At 42.3% G+C, this 11,607-nt stretch overlaps 1 long non-coding RNA gene across 1 annotated transcript; it reads right to left on the reverse strand.

Annotated features, from left to right (window-relative positions):
- Window positions 1-3,797: 3,797 nt before the first annotated feature.
- On the reverse strand, window positions 3,798-11,314 carry LOC106976377 (uncharacterized). Its single transcript, XR_001430463.3, has 3 exons — window positions 11,117-11,314; window positions 10,548-10,665; window positions 3,798-4,884 (listed from the first exon to the last, which is right to left on the reverse strand). It is a non-coding gene; the product is annotated as an uncharacterized LOC106976377 (long non-coding RNA).
- Window positions 11,315-11,607: the final 293 nt, after the last annotated feature.

Here is an 11,607-nt window from a genome sequence, read left to right on the forward strand (position 1 = left end):
TGTTGGTCCACGTTCTAAACAATTGCTGTAGTGACTGTTGAATTTTAATTATATACAGTCATAGAAGTGTGTGTGTGTGTGTGTGTGTGTATGCTTCAAATTAGCATATTTTATTACTTGTCTTTTAATAAATATTATATCCCACCTGAAAGTTAATCAGAAGAACTCCCAAGAAGAATAGTCCAGGATGGTTCGAGCTGGCTTGAGTCATAGCTTGTGTCTCCAGCCCCCCCAGTACTAGGTATTCCTATATTTAGATGACAGGTAAACAATGATAGCACAGTGATTGCAAAGCCAAGAAACAAAGCCTGAGTTAATTCAGTTCTGTCCTTGCACATGACCATTTGGTGTTTTGGGGTTTAAGATTTCGTAAATGCAAATTGTTTCATACATGACATATTTGATTTTGAATAGCATTTTCAAAATTGAAGTTTATTCTGTCTAAGGGATTGTTTTAAAACAATGTTTAATAAATAATGAGAATAATAGTAATTACTGATTATTACAGGATTATCGCTGAAAACAATTTTGTCACCTGGAGGAGGGCATTAAAAAACATGATCCGCTTTGGGTGTCAGGCACGTGAGATCTGCCACTGCCTGTGCCAATTCAGACAAGGGAAATCACTCTAGTTAGTTGAAACAAGAGGGCATAAATAATCAGGTATTCAGTGGCCTACAAACGCTTTGAAGGGCTAGGGAAGCAGGCTGGAGTCAGAGCCCCTAGAAACAATTTCAGCTCCAAGAATTACTGTGTATTCTGGCGGGAAGGCTGTACTCCCACCTTCCCACAGCCTCTGCCGTGACCTGGGCCAGCCAAGTCAAGACTCCGTACCTTAGGGTGCCCCGGTGGCTCAGTCAGTTAAGTGTCTGACTTAGGCTCAGGTCATGATCTCAGGGTTCATGGGTTTAAAGCCCACGTCAGGCTCTGTGCTGACAGCTCAGAGCCTGGAGCCTGCTTTGGATTCTGTGCCTCCCTTTCTCCCTGCCTCTCCCCTGCTTGCACTGTCTCTCTCTCTCTTTCAAAAATAAACAAACATTAAAAAAAAAAAGCCTCCATGCCTTGCCTCTCACCCCACCTAACTGAGCTCTAAATAGAAGTCTTGTGCCAGTGCATCTAATTGGCAGAACCTAATCCTACCCGGACGTCTACCTGCAGAGAAGGACAGGGAACTTTGTTTTTTGTTTTCCGGTGTCTCCAGTATGGGATGGTGCCCTGGAGAAGCTCGGAATGGAGGTTGAAGAAGCCAGTGAACAGCTTTCTCCACACTGGCCCAGCCAGGTATCTCCATATCACCTTCCTTTGGTCTCTGGAGGGATAAGGAAAGCCAGATTCTGTCCAATGCTGACTTCTGGAAATAACGGCTGTCTCTGCAGTCAAGTGTTTGCAGGGCAGCCATTTTTGTGCTGGTCCCCTCTCCTTTCCTCCGAGGGTATCTTTCCTCCCCCTCTTCCTGGGCTCCTCCTCCTGGTGGGGAACATTGTGCGGTGCTCTCCAAATCTTTTTTTCACCAACTCCCTCACATCTTTTGGGGAAGAGTGGCCCCCAAACACCCCCAGCTCTCCAAGAAGCCACCTACTCACATACATGTGTTTTCATCATCATTGTTCTTTTACAGTAACTTTTTTTTCAGGGATTCTTATTACACATTTGCAGATTAATTGCAACCCTTGTCCTCAAGGAGTATTTGCTACCATTCTCGTAACATTAAAAATACTCTAATTTGCATCTGCACTTGGGCCCTGAAACCTCAGCTATCCTGTACCTTGGGTGCCTTTGAGTGATGCTGGGACCAAGGAGTAGGCTCTGTGACAATCACCTGGAGGGTGACATTGCAGAGGGTGGCAGGATGTGACCTTGGCATGGAAGCGGCAGATAAGGTTTGAACCCAGTAGCCATCCTGCAAGCCTGGAAGTAGAACCTGCTGGACAGCCACAAACACTATGTGAAACTCTGCTCACGAGGCCAGGAGGGAAGAGCCTATGGCAGTCTGCAGCCAAAGAAGCTGGATTTCTTTGTTGCAGCTTTTATGACTGTGTGGCTAAAGACCATTACCTCTCTGGGAAGGGATGTTACTTATAGTGATGGAGGTTCTTCTTTTTGGCCAGGTGGGACTGGGCAAGGAGCTGGCACAGAGAGAAGTAGGAAGCAGGATTTGTGGCATCTGGGGTATTTTCCTCTGGAAATATTGCCTTTGAGACAGCGTGAGTTGTTAGCATGGGAGGCTGACTCCTTTCTCTACTCACCCTCACCCACAGCCGCCACCAGGATGCTCAGAAACGTGTCCACAGCCCTAAGCCCCAGCATTGAGTAGAACTGAGGAAAGGAAGTGGGTCCAGCATGTCTTTTTTCTTCCCCTTTCCAGTGACCCCCACAGGTTCACACCAGTCTTCTGCAGCCTTTTCCTCTTCCATCCCTGCTGCTTGCTAGTGGCCGGAACCTCGTTTTACTTCTGATAATGGGGTCAGAGAGTTTGACCCATAACCATCACCTCCACTGAATATAGGAAGTCTCACTTCCTTATTTATTTTTTAATAGTTTACTTTTTAAGTAAAAATTATGTATATTTAAGGTGTACAACATGATGATTTGATATATATATGCATAGTGAAATAATTACTACAGTTGTTATGGAACATGGGTTTTTTCCCCAGAATTCCATGTCCTCTTCAAAGTATGCCTTCCCAATGTTTTATGAGGACATGACATACCACATATTCAGTTTTATGTATATAACATGTCTCTATTCAGTTCATGTAATACTTATTTGTATACATGTACATGTACAATGCTTGTGTGTATGTATATTTGTGCGAATGTGTATGCTTGAAAATAAGATAGCAGCTTACTAGCTCACCGCACAGTCCAGAATGACAAGGCATCTTGCCGATGCCTCCAACCAAGTAAGAAGTCTTTCCAGAAATGGGCATGGTCAAGATCAGGCTCTTCTTGAAAGATACAGCTAATTCTAATCGGCACATTAAGATTCTAAAGTTAAGAGCACATTGTGAAATGTGAATCGATGTGACATTGTCAAACAAAATGACCTGTGGGCTTGGGAAGTTGGCATTTGTAGGAGGAGGCCAAAGTGTGCATCTTAATCTTGATTTCCTTTGGGAATATTTCCTCCATTGTGTTCCTGACTCTGATTATGTTCTTGTGCAATCAAAATAGCTCTAATCTCCTGGATAACTAACTAACTAACTAACTAACTAACTAACTAACTAGCTAAACTAACTTCCTCCCTTCCTCCCTTCCTCCCTTCCTCCCTTCCTCCCTTCGTCCCTTCCTCCCTTCCTCCCCTCCTCCCTCCCTTCCTTCCTTCCTTCCTTTTCTTCCTTCCTTCCCTCCCACCCTCCCTTCCTCTTCCCTCCCTTCCTTCCTTCCTTCTTTCCTTCCTTCCTTCCATTCCCTCTTTCTCTTTCTTTCTTTCTTTCTTTCTTTCTTTCTTTCTTTCTTTCTTTCTTTCTTTCTTTTTCTTTCTTTCTTTCCAGGAGAAATTGTTTTGTTTTGGTTTCTGATCAGCAACAACTGTTTGGTTTTTAAGATCTAAGTCTACATGTGTGCACAAAATCCCAGCCCAGTAGGAAAAGGAAGGAATTTAAAGTCCTGCTTGGTGTGTAAATTATTTAATGCACAAGGACCTCAAGTGTTCAACCAGAAAACCAAAGTTCAGCATTCAGAATTCGACCTCAAAATGGCATGAACAATCCAATAGGTAAGCACAGATTTCTTCTTTATAGCCGTAATCTCAGGATATTATGAAGCTTTTAGCCTTAAGAAAATTTCAGTCAGGATTTGTATTTAACATCAAGTTTATCTTTCCCTTGATTTTAAATGTATAGTAGGGACGGGGTAAGCTGCATAATAACAGAGGTTCTGAATTCTAATATAAGGTTTGTCACCTTATCTCTTCTTCTCTGTCAATACATCATTTGGCTAGTTCCCTATTGCATACTGTAACGGCTGTTTTTGGGGATCTTGAGCCAAAGCATACTGTTTAGAGTATCCATCCATCTCCATCTCTGGACTTCACTCAGGCCCTCCCCAAACTCTCTTTCAATTTCTCGGGCTATACACTCCAGTGAAGTGCAAACAAACAGATCATTTTCTTGATGGTGATAAGGCAGTAATAGACTTTACCTCATTGCCTAGTGCCCTTCAGATATGCTTTCTACAAAACTCCTCAGCAGAACAAATATAGTTACTGAATCTGGTTACTGGTACACAATGAAATAATAGCTAAATAACATAGTCACATGGTTATAATATAGTTAAATCATGCGGCAAGTTGCACACGATAAAAAATGTGGTCAGGCAGGGGAATGAAATTAAGGGTTAGAGGTAAAAGAGAGTGTGTATCTTTAGATGTGATCTGAAATGAAAAGCAGACACCCTGGAAAGGACATAGAAAGATGTCACCAGATGATGCCTGAGGAAGTGACTCCTCTTGTTAAGTAAGGCAAGACTTGGTAAGGATGTTGAGAAGGGCATGTTCAACTGGCTATATATATTATCTTATGTATCCTTTCCTTTCCCCTTCCAGAGCAGATGTCCTATTTTAGTCCTTATTACCTCTTTCCTGGTCTTTACAATTGTTAAATAGCTGATCTTCCAGTTCTCTTCTGATTTATCCCACAAAGCATTGCCGAATCAATTGTCTTTTAACACCACTCTGGTTATATCATTCTTCGGTCTCACGTCCTCCAGAGCTGCTTATTACTCGCTGAAGTAGAGCGGGTACCAATTTCTTAGCCTGGTATTCAAAGCTTTGACATATTCTTTCTTCTAGGCCTGCTATCCAAAGTGTGTACCAGCACGTCAGCATCCTCTGGGAACTTAGAGAGGCAGCATCTCAGGTCCTACCTCAGAGTTAGTAGGAATCTGCATTTTAAAAAGATTCTTAGGTGATTCACATGCACAGAACATTTGAGGAGCATTGCCCTACCTAGCCAAAACAAAATACCCACAAATATACTCCCTACTTTCCTATTTTGGGTTTTTGCATATGGAATTACCTCCATGTTTACTCCACCTTTGCCTGTCCTTTTACAGGATCCTTTTATGATCATCTCAAATGTAACCTCTTCCATGCAACCTTTCCTAGTTATCCCATGGACTAGGCAGATCAGCCTTTAGAATGCTTGCCAAGCCTTTTACTAATTAAACTGTCCTTGCTGAAGGGGAAGCTTTATTTGTACCCCCTCACTGGGTGCTTTTGGCCATAGAGAATTGGCCTATGGTTGGGTAATGAGCATAGATTGGTGCATCTAGTGGCTGGCCAATAAACCCAGAGTGTGGCCACATGAAATCTGAGTAGAGGCAACTAAGTTCCCTCTCTGCTTTTTAGAAATTCAAATAAGACAGTTAGCAGTGCTTGCTAAAACTAAACACCAGGAGATAGAGTCAAGGTCGTGAGCAGTCATGTGCAAACCATAGTTATGGGGAAATAAAAACTTTGAGTAAGCCAAGTCAGTAGAGATAGGAGGACAGACCAGACCAGCAGACATGGTAGAGATGCCCTCAGACAAAGAGATAGAATAATGAGTACCCAGGCCTGTCCAAGTTCTTGATGACTTTTCCATGCAAGGTCTTGGGTTTTTAAAATAACACCTAACCCTCATGACTTGAGAAAACCTGCATAAATCTCTGTTCCTTGCAAATGAAATAGGCACTTTGAATCCCCCCAAATGGAGCTGTTGGCTCCATCCTTAGACTGCTCTTTAAGACTGTATATCTCACTCTTGTTGGCTGTTTCCCAGCCTTGCATTATAACACCCATGGTTCTTTATAAACATCAGCTATTAGCAACTTGTGATAGGATTGTGTCCTTCTCATTTTTGAGCATCTAGCAAGATGCATGCTAATAGTAGTGGTAGGATTGCCTCAAACTGAATTCCATGGAAGCAAAAACATTACAGTGAAGAGATCAGGGAAGGAGGGTGATAGGATCTATTATTAATAAGGGAAACTGAACTAAAGAGTGGCCAGCGTTTACTTGAGGCCTTTGGTGCATTGTACCAACCAAGCCAAAGAGCCACGAGCCGATGGTATTTTTAATACAAGCTGTTCAGTGTCATGGTAGCAAAATTAGTAATTCCCATCTCTTAGGAACCTGATCTCAGCTAACACTATTTTATCAGTAAAATAATTTCTTGTAGTGAGTTGAATGTAACAAACATATGTTTCCAGCTGGTCAGCAATCTTCCTTCTTAACCTTTCATCTACTCCAGGCTGTTCCTACAGATTACAGGACAAATGATATTTGGAGAATGATGGGTCCCAGCAGATTGAAGGAGGCAGCTTCATTGCTTATATGTAGACGGTTGTCTCCCACTGAGGGTCAGTGTGGGTCTGTTATGTTTGTGCATTATGGTATATGCAAGAGAGCTATGCACACAGAGAAATGGTTCTGTGTGTGAGTGTATGTGTGTGTGTGTGCACGCGCGTGCGCACACGTGTTTCTGTTAGTGTGGAAGCTCAAGTTGAATTTGAAAAGCGTCATTATCATTATTTGGAAGGAAGGCAGAGAGGGGGCCCTAATTTTACAAGTAGATGGGGATTTCTTTTCCCTTTCTCAGCTCCCTCTAGGAGAACATCATGCTCCAAATCCGGAGGTTTCATCTGCTTTTAACCTGGAAGCTTCTTCTTTTATGGCTTTGTGACTCACAGGGCCCGGGTGGTGGTTGCTTTTTCTGTGTATAGAACTATAATCCTTCTCAATTATCAAAGACATAAATTACTATTATTTCCTTACCAGATCGAACATCTCCCTTAAATATGTGAAAGAAAAATTGTTGGTTGTCTGGTGAATTTTCCTCTTGGAAAAACTGCCTATTCTTAATCTACAAGTTCAATGAAAGTTCAAAAGTTTATCAGTGCAAACTCTATATTCTAATAATTCATCACCCAGCTTCTACATCCACATTAAAAGACTCTAGGCTGAGGTGTTTTGTCTTCTCTCTCATGTAAAAGTAATCAAACAGCACATTTCCCGGGCATATCGTGAATACCTATTGATCATAATCAGAGCACAGATGGTTTGAGAGAGCTTGGCTGCCATACAGGCCCTCGTGTCAATCACAGGGACAAATTGATTTTGACTACCCAGCCACAATTCTCCTACCCTAGCAGAATTCCATTCAGGGCTTCTGTTTGGAGAATTTTGAGCAGACAGCATTTCTGAAGGAGTGTCATAGTCCAACGTTATTGTAGAGGTAAACTTGATTACTGAGACAATGGTTATTTTAATGTACTTCATACTTACCTTTACCACAGGAAGGTCAATACCTTTCTCCAGTGTTGAAAGAGCTCTTATCAACTTAAACTTTATCATGGATTTTGTCTGCTAATTAGGGAAAAGGAATATCCTGATTTGCATTTTTCTATGACCGTATGAAGTACCATTCATACTTTTCTGCAACTGGGATTTGTTTTCCTACTCACTTTTTTAATTAATAATTTCTATTGACAAAATTAAAGAGCCAATGCTTATACTATCAATCTTTCCCTTATGGTGTAGGTATGTGTACTGGAGAATAATCTGGGAGGAGAGGGCTGATACTCCCAATACTATTATAAGCATTAACATCCTCTATGAGAGCCAGGGAAGAAAGGCCCTTCTTCGATACTATCCATTACTGTCCATTACTTTGCTGCTTCATACATCAAGGCTGCCAGGGCAAATTCAATAGGAAATGGGTCTGCCTCCGTCAGGGAAGGGTTTGGGATATGCATGAATGGCTTGGGGACCAAGCTCTTCTGTCCTTATCCCAGTTCCCAGCTCTGGGCTGGCCTCTTTTCCACATGATTCTCCTTACTTGTTACTTAGCCTTCTTACACTTTTTCTCTTGACTGGCTCCCCACCTGTGCCCTTACTGATAGTAGGGGCAGACTTCATAGGTGACTGTGCTTTTATGTTACTTTCTTATTAAACATTTGAACTGTTCTCCAGCCATACTTGATTGAACGAAGAGTAGCTATTTAACTCAAAGGGAGCCAATCCATAGGCTAGTCTAAACTAACCAGAGACCCCTCCAAATTCAATTTCATAGAATAAACAGTCTGTAATTAGATAATGTTGGTTGGTTGGAATCAAAGGCCATGCAGGCCTGGAGCAGCCATTTTTGGTTTTGTGTTCTCTGTGGAGTCAGCAGGGAAAGCTCGACTGTGAAGACAAGCAAGAGATCAAAGCTGGCACAGAGATGAGAGACCTCAGACCACCACCAGGGACAGATAGGGTAATCCGGGCTCTCAGGTTTGTAGTGACCGACCTAGAAAATTTCTTGTGGCCCACCATCCCTATCTCTTGTCCTGGGATGCTCTTACACTTGCCTGAGGTGCTGAATAGTCCTTAAAGTGGCTTGAATGAGTTTCTGTTCTTCACAACCAAATATGCCCTGACCAGAAAGTATCCTGTTGGAGAGATTCAAGTGGGGAATTTCAATTTCCTTCGCTCATCTAGTCCCAATACCTGGGAACTCTAGAAAATCATGGTGCCCTCTTTTGTTTAGATGCATGTCATTCCACAAGAGAGGACGTGCCAGGACGAAAAGGTGATATTTGAATGTTCACATCTCTTACCTACAAAGCCCTCTATACTCATTCTCTGCCTCTTGCTCTGACAGTTGCTCCTGCTCTCTGGGTTTGACCATTTACTTAAATCATTCTGCTTTATTTGTTACTTTCTGTGGTAAAGTTGGCTACAGATTTGTTGTAATTCTTCCCATTGAAAGATAAAGTCTAGGGGCTCCTGGGTGGCTCAGTCGGTTGAGTGTCTGACTTGGGCTCAGGTCATGATTACGGTTGACGAGTTCGAGCCCCGCGTCGGGCTCTGTGCTGACAGCTCAGAGCCTGGAGCCTGCTTCCGATTCTGTGTCTCCCTCTCTCTCTGCCTCTCCCCTACTCATGCCCTGTCTTTCTTTGTCTCAAAAATAATAAAGATAAACATTAAAAAAAGAATAGAAAGATGAAGTCCAATCCCATTCCCTTCAATATGAACTGCTTTTGTGACCTGCTTGATCAGTAGAATGTGGTAGAAGTGATGTCTGGATGTTCCAAGGTTAGGTCATAAGAAACCTTGGAACTTCTGGCTGTGCCCCTGGGAACACTCTCTTGGAACCCTGAGCTGCTGTTGTAAGAAATCCTATTACCCTAAGGATTGTCATGCTGTGAGGAGCCCAAGTTGAAGTGAGGGAGATGGTAGGGAGAGAGGCAGGCCAAGGACTCCAAGTGCCAAACCTAAGAGTGCAGAAGCCATCTTGAAGATGGACCATCTAGCCCCAGTGGACACCATGTAGATCAGATATAAACCAGGCAGCAGAGCTCTTCATGAATTATTGAGACACAACTATTATAAGCAAAATAGAAGGTTTGTTTTAGACTACTAAATTTTGGGATAGTTTGTTGCACAGCAACGGATAACCAGAATATTCTAAGTCATCTCAGGGCTACTTCAGCCTCCTCGTCTTTCCGTGCATGATTCCCTAGCCCAAGGACACCTTCTTCCATCCCCTCCACCTCTGTTTTAGATATCAGGACAAGTATCTCCCTCTCTGAGGGAGTATATTTAGCCAAGGCCACCCTTGGAACCTTTTGCTTATGCAGTCCTGTGTGCCTCTTTGGTACGATTTTGCTGTCATGTCCTAACTTCCCAAGGGCAGAGTCTATTCCTTTTTTTCTTTTTTCTTTTTTTCTTGTCTTGCCCCTTAATAGAGTCCTGGGGAGCAGGGATTCAGCATATGTTGAGGCTCCTAAATGTTCTCATCTTGAGATGCAGTAGCCCTACTCACGTTAAACCAAATTTATATTGGTACTAATCAAAGGTTTGTCTTCAGTTACACATTTCTGATTAGGCATTTCAATTTAGAGGTGCTTCCTATTTTTTATTCTCAAATTATGTGTAGAATGTAACTTTTGGGGTGGTTGGGAGAAAACTGCAAGGAGCACAGAAGGAAGTCCCATGTAGCATAAATAATGAACAGAACCAAGTGACACCCTCTGAGTTTGTCCGCTTATCAACAATGCCTGGATCATTTATGGGAGGTCAGGGTCAAATTCTGTTTATAGTTGTGTTCTAGCCAGGGTGAGTGAGTGGTTTTTAACCACATCACCTCTTTCTAAAACCCGTTTTGTTTGGACTTCTCCCAGCCCACCTCAATGAACTTTCACATGTTCCCAGGGCATTTTTTTTTCATTTCCATGTACCTTTTGGTTTCCCCTTCACATGCAACATTCTTTTCTGCAGTGTTCAGAAAACTCATTAGCGTCCAACCTCCTCAATTAGGCAGAGTAAACACTTATTACTCCGAACTGGCCCCCTACTGCAGGAGAGATGGATAGAATTCAAGCAAAATGTTGGCCTAGTACCCAAGGATTTGACCACGACGTTTACTTCTCTTCAAATTCAGGTCACATCTTCCTGTAGTTTTCTATACAAGTAATTAAGCTCTTATCTCCAATTTTCAAAGGATCACTGTTTCCTTTGCTACATGTATCCATTTCCTCTTTAATTCATGGTGTGTACTTATCTATTATTGTATGCATACCATTCATTTGTGGCATTATCTGCTGTTAGATTTTCCCATTTTTCTTAATCTGACAATCACAGAATCAGCAACATGATAGCAGGCGAACCAAATTGAGAGGCAGAGATCTTTTTTAATGCTGCAAAAGAAAAAGAAAGGGCACATTTTAAATGTTCCGCTTCTTAAAGAATTCTATTTAAAAAAAAAACTGTGAAGTTATTGCACTTCTCCCTGGGAATCGCGACTGTATAAATTCTAACTTTTCCCAGTGTTCAGGCACATGGGATCCAGGGAAACATTAGCCACGTTCTATTCGTGTTCATAGGTCGTGACTAAGATAAATAGATTTTCAAGAAACACTGATGTGGGTGTACTTCAAGTGGGAGGAATTTCATGTTCCAGTCTCCCTGCTGAACACCTAGAATATTAGAGACTTGGGAAGTTTGTGCTTGACTCCTTTTCAGAGAGAACGTGACTGAGGTCACAGCGTGATAAATCTCTGACACGACAGTGAGAGGGAACAGGCATCGGAACAGAGGGGAGCAAAACAAGCCGAAGTGAAAAGTTCAAATGCATGATGGTATTCTTACAAGCGAGGCAGCTGAGGGTTATTAAAGAGCAGCTTTCATAGAGGAGGTGGCTGATCATCCTCGTTTCAGACAGGAACGCTCTTGTGCTTTCTCTTCTCTCTGTTGTCAGTTATAATCCCGCACGTACGCGTGCACTCACACACACGCGCGCGCACACTGCGTATTTATACTCAATGTTCAATCTGTTGAAAAGTATTTACTCTTCTTCATCAGAATGCTGAATTGTGACATACATCTTCAGTTCCTTAGCAACAAACTGTCATGTCACCCTTGTGAAATCCTGGTCAGCTGAGAGGGAGGGGAACGCTGAATTGTGATGGAGAAAATCCTTATTTTAATCACAAATGTGTATAAGAACTGGAAAGACAATATGAAAAGGCAGGTCAAGGAAGCTGCGTTTGAACAAGTGTTTTTGATTAAGGTTTGTGTCGGCCCAGAAGTCCCCTTTAAGTTCCTTTTTATTGCATAATTTCCCTTTGATCCTTGAGTAA

This window comes from Acinonyx jubatus, chromosome A1 (genome assembly GCF_027475565.1).
Source record: "Acinonyx jubatus isolate Ajub_Pintada_27869175 chromosome A1, VMU_Ajub_asm_v1.0, whole genome shotgun sequence".
NCBI classification, from domain to species: Eukaryota; Metazoa; Chordata; class Mammalia; order Carnivora; family Felidae; genus Acinonyx; species Acinonyx jubatus.